Genomic DNA, 10,631 nt, shown 5'->3' on the forward strand with positions numbered 1-10,631 from the left:
AATCATCACTCTCACTGGTGCGGCTGGAATGGTGCCTCTTGTCACCCTCACGTGGCGGCGGAGGCGGTGCAGTGGTGGTAGTAAATAGTGCAGCAAGAAATGTGTCCTCTTCGAGCTGCAAAGGTGCGGTCTTGGCATCGGTTCCCTTCATCTCAAGTATAGCATCAACATCGGCTCGCAGACTCACCACAACCTCCTGAAGAGTCGTCAAATCAATGGTGGGGGCTTGGTGTGCTAGGACTGTCAACTCAAATGCATCGAGGTGCTAGTGTACCGCCTGAATCTTCCTTTTCGTCTAGTAAGATACCTTCTTCTCAATCAGGTCCTCACCCTCTGCAATGGACTTCTGCATCCAAGGCTGGATATAGTGCAACAAGGTGGCAATTTAGACTTCTAACTTATAGACCCTAGCAATCAGGACCAGTACTGCTAATGGAGGAGTAGACCGGAAGAACTCGGTTCCCTACTAGTACCAGCGGCAGACTTGACCGGGGTGGTATCCGTGGGCTCACAAGCGGCATTATCATCCCCTTGGGCTAACTCCACTATCTCCGCCAAGTTCTAACTCAGCCGCTATAACTCAACATGAGGCCTGCTCCGTGGTGCCGCCACATTAGCATCATCCCTTATAAGACCGATATCAACTATCCCAGTCGGTGTACGGAGGACATTAGAATGCCAAATAGGCATGCCAGCATCACTGCATAGCTGAAAGATCATACATGCAAACGGGTAAGTGGTAGAGTACTTAAAAGCCCTCTCATGCATAACGGAGATCAACAATTTGGCGAAGTCGATCTCAAACCCGGCTGCCAGAGCTGCTACCAAGACCGCTCTATCCATAGTAAGTATATTATCTACAGATGTGGGGGATAGGCGGTGGATGACTAATATCCAAAATAAAATGGCTGTAAAAGTGAGGTTGGCCTTCTTGATAAGGCCTCTGGGATCCAACACCTAGTAACCTCCCTCACCGTCAATGGATAGCTGTTGTGCAATCCACCTCTTGGTGGAATCTCTCAGGTCTCTGTTCCATTGAAAATGGCCACTCTTGACCACATCCCACCTGTAGTCAAACTCAAGGTGAGGGGAACCCTCTGAGCATCAGTGGCCCCGCCGTATAGGAAGAGGAAGATGGTAGGAGAATAAATATGCACCCGACAGCCTTGAACTCAATCTGTTAGTGGTGCGTGTTTGTAGGAATTCGACCTCCTATCTAAAGAATCTTGGATAGCTGCTACATAAGAGGCGTAGAATTCTCGCACCATCTCCTCACTGTAAGACCCCACACTCCTAGACGTCCACTCCAGTGGGTGGTGGGTAAAAAAGTCATGCAACGAAGGGAATTTGTGTAGGCTCTCTGTAAGAATCCGCTGCTCAACTGTTAGCATACGAGTCATCACCCCCTTGTCGTTCAACAACTTGGCATCACTGTAAACCTGGTACTTGCCATCGACGCACCACCTGTTGGGTTCATTAGCAACCGGTGCAGGGACCTTATGCTTGGGTAATAGAGTAGACTCTGAACTCTTGGCCTCATCAGACAATGCATTTCGGGCTTTCACATCTGGGAGAGTGGATCACTGTGAACTAGAACCGGAGGCAGTGGCCTCATTCGATCGCGTAGAGTGGGCCGACTCTGAACTTGAAGCCTTCTTGAACACTGATGCTACCTCAGAACCCGAGACAGACCCAAACGGTATGGAAGTCAGTGTGCGCTCCTCATTCGACGGGGAGGCAGTGACTACGTTGTACGCAACTTTCTTGCGGGTGCCCCGAGTGTCTCTAGAAGCTGGTGTCGAGGTTTGGGTGCCTGTGGGCATGTATTCTGGAACGCGCTCATCATCGGACGAGCCAATCATCCACCGAGATGGTGCCACAGACTTAGACCATCCCCTGGAATACACAATATCCAGTTTGGGGGCCATCAGTACCTGAAAAAGAAGTTTTTAGTTTCATTGTAATCAACCTACACAAGCTATATAATCGACACAGAACATTGATTCACAAGACACATATTATTGCAGAATCGCAGAATTGGGAGTGGGGCACTATCGACGGCTCGTCAATGAATTGACGGTCCGTTGATACTTTTCGTCGGTGGACACTTAGAAAATTTTAGAAGAATACTTTCCACAAAACTTTTAGTTAGAAACGACGGACGTGCAGAACGGCCTGTCAATCAATCGACGGACCGTAGTCTACTTTCGTCGTCTGACAATTAGAAAAATTAAGAATTGTTCAGAGATCAAGGTTTCAGTTAGAAACGACAGACATGCAGAATGTCTCGTCGATCAATCGATGGACCTAGTACACTTTTGTCGTTCCAAAGTTAAGCAGATTCAAAGGTTAGCAATCGACGGACCCCATTGACGGTCCATCAATCAACCGACGATCCGTAAAGGGGGTCTCGTTCTTTTGGTCAGAGACAGGTTTTATTTTGGACTTGGTTTTACCCCACAAATGGACAATTTCAAGCAAAACACCAGTTTACCCAACATGTAATAACAAGCATAAGACTAATTCGTCATCCCTAGGGCTTCGATTTTGCAAATTTTGACCATGGATTCTAAGAGACTATCAAGTCCTAAGTCAGAAAACAAAACAAGCATAGTAAATTTATACAAATTCCACCCCAATCCATTCACTTTCTATCTTTCTAAGGGACATAGAACCCGATTTAAATATGTTTAACACACGAAATGTCCCTAAGAAAAGATCCACATACAATCTATTCGTTTCCATAAGTAAATGAACGAAATTCATTAGGCAAAGGAATATGTAATACCTGTAATTGTAGTTGAGTGAATGAGAAGGTGATCTTATAACAACCAATCGACGTGCCGCCTATGAACACCCACCGGAGAAACGATGAAGTTTTGAATAGAAACTGGGGTATTTGAGTTTTGGGTATTATGTGATTTTGGGAGAGTTTGATTGTTTTGGAAGAGAATGGAGTGAAATGTGTGTGGGAGTTGATGTAGAAAGAGGAAAATAAGGGGAGGGTAACGGTTGGGAGGTAATTTGAAAAGGTGTGGGAGGGTAACTGAATGGTTATATCTTAATATAACTTGTCGGGTCGCGTCGAGTCACTGGTTTTTGTGAATTGACCCTACCCCGTCGACGGTCCATAAGTATGTCGACGGTCCGTCGACTAGACCGTCGATTGTGCCCTAACTTACATAAATTTTTAAAATATACCTCGGATCTACGGACACCATGTACGGTCCGTTGATGGGTTGACGACCCGTCGGTAGGTCCGTAGATCTGTGCACCAGACGAATTTCTATAGAATTGTTGTGGTTTAGTCCGTGCACACTGACCACCCATAAAGTCATTCTTTTTTTGTTTTCTGGATACTTTTTAGACACTGGCCTTAAACTACTCTCGAGCCAATAGACAAAAAAAAATAAAAAAAAAATTGCACTTGACATTGAGTAAAACAAAACGAAACAAAAGAATGCAAATATTCCTACAAAGAAAAGAAAAACCTTTTGTTGGCTAGAGGATACACGTTGGGTTGCCTCCCAAGAAGGCTTGATTTAACGTCGCGACATGACGCAAGACCCTTGATTACTCATACATCATCAAGGTGATATGCCTCAACCACTTTATGGGCACTCTCCGCATGCCCTAGGTAGATCTTAATTCTTTGCCCAATTAACAGTGAACCTTGCATCCTCCTTGTTTTCCCACTCAACCGCTCAATGTGGGAACACTTTAGTGATCAAGAATGGACCAGTCCATTTGGACTTGAATTTCCCAGAAACAAGTGCAGCCTAGAGTTCAACTGAAGCACCAAATCCCCAACTACAAATTCGCGATTCTCAATCTTTTGGTCATGGAATTCTTCATCTTCTCTTTGTAGAGGGCTGAACTTTAATATGCTTTTAGGAGAAACTCATCAATCTCATTCAACCCATTAAGTCTCTATTCCACTGCTTCATTCCAATCCATCTTCAGTTTCTTCATCGCCCACATGTCCTTGTGCTCTAACTCAACCGACAAGTGACAAGCCTTCCCATATACAAGTTGGTATCGAGACATACCTATGGGAGTCTTGTATACAGTTCTGTAAGCTCAAAGAGAATAATCAAACCTCCTTAACCCATCCGTTGTATTAGCATTCGCCGTTTTATACAGGATCTGCTTGATTTCTCTATTGGACACCTCAACTAGCCCACTAGTTTGTGAATGATACGGGGTGGCTACATTGTGGCGAACCCCATATTTCTCCAATAGGCCTTTGAACAACTTGTTGCAAAAGATAGACCCCCCATCACTAATAATGGCCCTAGGTGTACCAAATCTGGAAAATATGTTCTTTTCAAAGAACACGGTGACACTCCTCCCTTCATTGTTGGCAAGTGCTATGGCTTCCACCCATTATGACACATAATCCACAACCCCAAGAATATATTTAATCCCATAAAAACTCACAAATGGGTCCATAAAATCAATGGCCCATACATCAAATAACTCAATTACTAAAATGGGATACAAAGGGACCTCTTGCCTCCTCGAAATACCTCCATCTCTTTGGCACCGATTACATGACTTGGCGAACTCATGAGAATCTTGGTGGATGGTTGCACAATAGTACCCACTATGATGCCCTCGTACAGGCGAAGAATGGCTTGCCTCCTAAACACTTAGACTCTCAACTTCCGGCACACAACGACGAATAAGCCCATAGGCACAACTCTTGTATAAGTAAGGATCATCCCAAAAGAAATTTTTCACTTCATGCATGATTTTTTCCTCTGATGAAAGTACAAGTCCGATCGGACTATATCTCTAGCTAGATGGTTTGCGAAATCGGCGAACCATGGAATCAAGTCATGAGAAGCGGCCAATACATGCTCATCCGGGAAGGTGTCATCAATTTTAGCCTTTTCACCCAACTGTCGCATGGCTTCATCCTCTAATCTTGACATGTGATCGGCCACTTGATTTTCGGTCCCTTCTTTGTGTTTCTCCTCAAAATCAAACTCTTGCAATAGTAGCACACATCTAATCAACCTTTGTTTCTCATACTTCTTTGTCATCAAATACTTCAAAGCAAAGTTATCATATGCACTATGACTCTCGTGCCAAACCAATAGGAGCAAAATTTTTCAAAATCAAATACTACAGCAAGAAGCTCTTGTTCAATCACAGTATAGTTCTTTTGAGCTTCATTTAGGGCCTTACTTGCATAATAAATGGGGTGAATGATTTTATCCCTTCTTTATACCAATACCACACCAAGAGCAACCCCACTAGCATCACAGATCACCTCAAATGGTTTGCTTCAATCTGGGGAAATAATCATGGGTGCAGACACTAACTTCTCCTTCAACTCTCCAAACACCATCAGACATGATTCCTCAAAATAAAATTTGCATTCCTTGTTAAGTAACTTGGACAGAGTATATGTAATTTTTAAGAAATCTTTATTAAACATCCGGTAGAAGCCCGCATGTCCCAGAAAACTTTTTACACCTTTGACAAAGATGGGCGGAGAAAGTCTCTCTATAACATGAACTTTTGCTCGATCAACCTCTATCCCCTTCTCCGAGGTGCGATGGCCTAATAATATACTCTCTTTCACCACAAAGTTACATTTTTCCTAGTTTAGCACAAGATTACAATCTTCACATCTTTTTAGAATATCGGCCAAGTGACTCAAACACCGATCAAAGGAGTCACCAACAACTCAAAAATCATCCATGAACACCTCAATAGTGTCCTTCACCATACGGAGTTTATCGAAATCATACATCATTTAAAAGTATTCAGTTCATTACACAAGCCAAAAGGCATCCTCTTGAATGCGAACGTCCCATATGGGCACGTAAAGGTGGTTCTCTTTTGATCCTCTAATGCAATAGAAATCTGATTATAAACCAAATAGCCATCTAGAAAACAATACCATCATTTTCTTGTGAGTGTATCTAACATCTGATTAATGAAGGGTATAAGGAAATGGTTCTTCTAAGTCCATGCATTCAACTTCCTGTAATCTATACACACTCTCCAGCTCGTCATCAGCCTCATTTGAAGAAGCTCATTCTTCTCATCAGGTACTAATGTCATACCCCCACTTTTTGGGCACACTCTGAACAGGGCATACCCAACTACTATGTGCAATGGGATATATGCCTCCGACATCCAACCACTTAATAATCTCCTTCTTCACTGCCTCTTGCATTGGTGGATTCAAACATCTCAGGTGCTCAATACTTGGCTTGTGATCGGGCATGAGTTGGATTTTGTGTGAACAAATACCAGGAGGGATCCCAATAATGTCCACAATAGTAAAACCAATGGATCATTTGAACCTCTTCAAAACTTCCACTAAACACTCTACTTGCTGCACATTCAAATCCGACAGAATAATTACCGGCAAAGTGTCATCTCTTCCCAAGAATACATACTTCAGATGAGGCAGTAGAGCCTTAAGATCTAATTTTGGAGCCTCCTCAATAGATTATTTTGTGGGTGGAGACTCGCGATGCTTCATATCTAATTCCACTTTCTTCGATTTGAACCGATATTCACTTCGTTCAAGTGCTGTAACAAAAGACTCATACTCTTTAATACTATCACTCTCAAAATTCATGATCATTGCCACTAGTGCCTCAACACGAAGGAGCTCTTCAATTTGAACCTCAAATGTACGCTCAACCTTGTAAGATATAGCATATACTATTTGAAGCTCACCTCTCTGCTTCATGGACCTACAACTGTTGAAGGTTTCTTCCTCATTATTTAACCAAAGCATTATCTGCCCTTTCTCCATATCAACCAAGGTGCGACCAGTAGCAAGGAATGGCCTACCAAGAATAATAGGCACCTCAAAGTCCATCTCACATTCAAGAATCACAAATCGGTCGGAAATATAAATGACTCCACCTTCACTAACACATCATTGAGTATCCCAATAGGCCTCTTCACTGTTCGATTGGACATCAGTAACCACATCGTCGTGGGCTTTGGGTCACCCAAATGCAGTTTCTTATAAATGGAGAAGGCATGAGATTTATGCTTGCACCAAGATCACATAGTGCTTTAGCAAAGTGTAACAAACCAATGGTACATGTAGTAGTTAAAGAGTCCGGATCTTCTTTCTTTTTCACAAGAGACCTTGTTAAAATAGCACTACAATGTTGCATTCGGTTATCATCCTCAAAACTTACCGATCTCTTCTTTTTAACTGTATCCTTCATAAACATGGCATAACCGGGAATTTGTTCAAGAGATTCTATCAAAGGGACATTAATAGAAAGCTGTTTCAACATGGTAATAAAAGGTCAGTATTTACCATCCTCAGACTTCTTCATCAATCTTTGCGGGAATGGTGGTGGTGGTCTAGGCACAGGGACCACCATTTGGGGTATATCTGCTTCTTTCACTGCTTTGTCTACTAACTCACCACTAGCTTCCACTGCCTCATCATCTTTTGTGACCTCATTTTCTACGCTAGACGGCATAGGTGGATCTATGGTTAGCTTACCCTCTCGAGTAGTGACTGCCATACAATGTCCATCATTTTTTGGATTTTTGACGCTATTGCTAGGAAGAGTACCCGGTTGACGTGGGTTCACAGTAGTAGACAATTAGGCCATTTGCAACTCAATATGCTTGATTGAGACTGCATGTACATCCACTTTTTGCCCACTAGTAGCCAAATCACCTCTCAACTCCTTGGCGTGCTCATCACTAGCATCAAACCTCCTCATCATATTTTGCAACATATCTTCAACTCGCACCATTCTACCTCCACTGTATAAGTGCACTAACCATAAGAACAAACTGCAATGGTATCAAGCATTGACTTATTGTTATCATCTTGCCCCCGATAGAAGTAATCTTTCAATGAATCATGATCAATGCGGTGGTTCGGGACACTTCTTACGAATGAGGGGAATCTATCCCAAGAGCTACTCATCGACTCCGCAGGCAATGCCATAAAGTTTTTCACTCTATCTTTGTGGTTGTTCATTTTAGACACCGGGTAGTAATGTGCTAGGAACACATGCCTCAACTAGTCCCAAGTATATATCGAATAATAGGAAAACTCACTGAACCATATCGCGGCCTCTCCCGTCAGTGAAAGAGGGAACACTCTTAACCCGATGACATTCATTTCCAAATCCAACCTCCCTACACAATTCTTGCACACCGACTTTAGTTTTGTGGTGTGAGCAAATGGATCCTCAGATGGTATCCCTAAAAACAAAACCCTTGCAGTGAGCATATGTATCAAGCCACTAGTTACGAAGAATGTGTGACCCTGTGGAAGAGGAGGTAGGACAAGAGGCCCATCAGAATCAGCGATGTTCACGTTTACAGATAGAACTCTTCAGGGAGTAGGATGGGAGATTCCATCCTCAAAGCATTATCACGTGGATTATCCACAACCACTTGATTGTGAGCATCAACTTGTGGTGGAGGGTGACAATTGATCCCATAAATAGGATTAACAGGGTTTTGTTTATTATTCATTTGCGGAGTGTCCGGTTATGTTAAAGATTGTATGGAAGCGTTGGTTCTCCTTGGTTCCGTGTACTTCGCACACACTAGAGCTAGAGCTGAAATAGAAAAAACCTAAAACAAAAGTAAAATTACGAAATTTTTGACTAAAATTCATTAATATTATTAAAGTTATTCTAAAAGCCACTCTCCCCGGCAGTGGCGCTAAAATTTTATACGCTCAAATTACACTTCCTTACAGAAGTATAAGCGGTCGTATCAAGTAAAGAACCCAACAAGTAGGTTGGTGTCGATCCCATGAGGAAAATAGTTTATACTTAACTTCAATGTACAATTACATCGATATAGTCAAGTCCTTTTTGAAAATAGGTAATTAAAGGGTGGGTCTTGTGAAACAAAAGTGTTTACTTATGTATAAATAAAACAAGTAGCAAGAGTTAAACTTTGGGGTTTATCAAGTTGTGAGAGAAATTAGGGTATAAGTGTTCCCAATAGGATCATAACGTTGTAATCCAAGCTATAACATTTCTTTCCTAGTGTCTTGCATGCAATGTGATAAGTTAGGTATCTCTAAATCCTTGGTCCGGCATTTAGAGAATTTCACCCCGTACCTTGGTCCGGCTACGTGTGTCTAAGCTACTAACCCTTACCTTTACTTTATATTAAGTATAATATTCGATGTATGACTTAGTTATTACTTCGCACCAATCGACACTAGCCTATTAGATAGTGTCCTACTAAATATATGTTAATTCTTTTTCTATGAACTACCCCCTTGGTCCATCAAGTAGAAGTAAGACGAATTCTAACGCGTGCACTCGTTAAAAAGACTTCGAAGTGAAAGAATGATTAATGCATGGAAGAACCTATTCAAGAATTTCTATTTGGATAGTTTTACTTTTTTAATCACCCTTGGTTCCCACAACCGTAGTTGTGAATTTAGTTACCCGTGCCTAGAAGAACACAATTCATAGTAAAAAACAATAATTCATGAACTTACTTTGACAATTTTTAAAAAAATCCATAAATTATACTTGAAACAACAAAATTCACTTGAAAATCGATTCCAGAAACTTGAATTAATTATCCACGTTGCAAAACAAATCTCCAAGAACAAAACTATGAAAAATACTAAAGAATACAACTCCAAAAATGAGGGTTTCCACCCTATTCATAAAAACATTGTCCTAAAATAAAAGGAAAACAAATAATGAAATTTTTTCAAAAAAATGCGGAATTAATGGACGACCACAATGACGGTTCATCGATGAAATGACGGACCGTCAACTGCCTCCGTCGGTCAAAACTTAGATTTTTCTTCACCCTTAACTTTATCATTTTCTCTGATCCAATCGACAGACCAACAGCACGATCCGTCGATTCACCTATGATCCGTCGATTCTTCTCATTGTTTTATACATGGATTTTTCTTCAACACCGGGTACTAGGACATTCTCTGATCAAATTGATGTTTTGCTAGGACGTCCATCGATCAACCAACGGACCGTAAATCCTTCCGTAGCCCCACACTTAGTCATAATTCCCTGAGTTGCTTCCAGATGCCTGAACTATCCATCGATGGTCTCCACCTACGGTCCGCCGATGGAATGACGGGCCGTCGATGGCTTTGTGGGTCACTTCTGCACTTATTCTTCACAGCCTTCTGCATTTTTGTTTCGGACAACTTTCCTGCAAAACAAAGATAAAAACACATTAAAATTACTACAAAAAGGCTCTAGACACACACCAGTCTTAAGGAAAAAGCAATGGAAGTACTGTGAAACCACGGTACATAAGTTGCCCCCATATGACCTGGCAAGTGGATCCACCTAGATACTAGCATGATGTTAATGTTCTACCTTGGCCAGTGGAGTTCCTCTTTTTGGTGTGGGGTTCCATGACTCTACATTCCATGTTTAGCTCATATGGACTAATGTCGGTTGAGGCTAGGGTTTTGCCTAAAGTAAAATTGAAAATGGGAGTAAGATGATGAACTCTAACTAGGATCACCTATGGGAAGTCGCGTAGTTCAGGTGAGGGTATGGGACCTTACCTATGCAATGCACAAGTATCGCTTGAAAAAGTTTTAGGAGGGATCTCTATATGTATATGTATATCGATATGTATATATATATATATATATATATATATAC

This window comes from Solanum pennellii, chromosome 9 (assembly GCF_001406875.1).
Source record: "Solanum pennellii chromosome 9, SPENNV200".
Lineage (NCBI taxonomy): Eukaryota > Viridiplantae > Streptophyta > Magnoliopsida > Solanales > Solanaceae > Solanum > Solanum pennellii.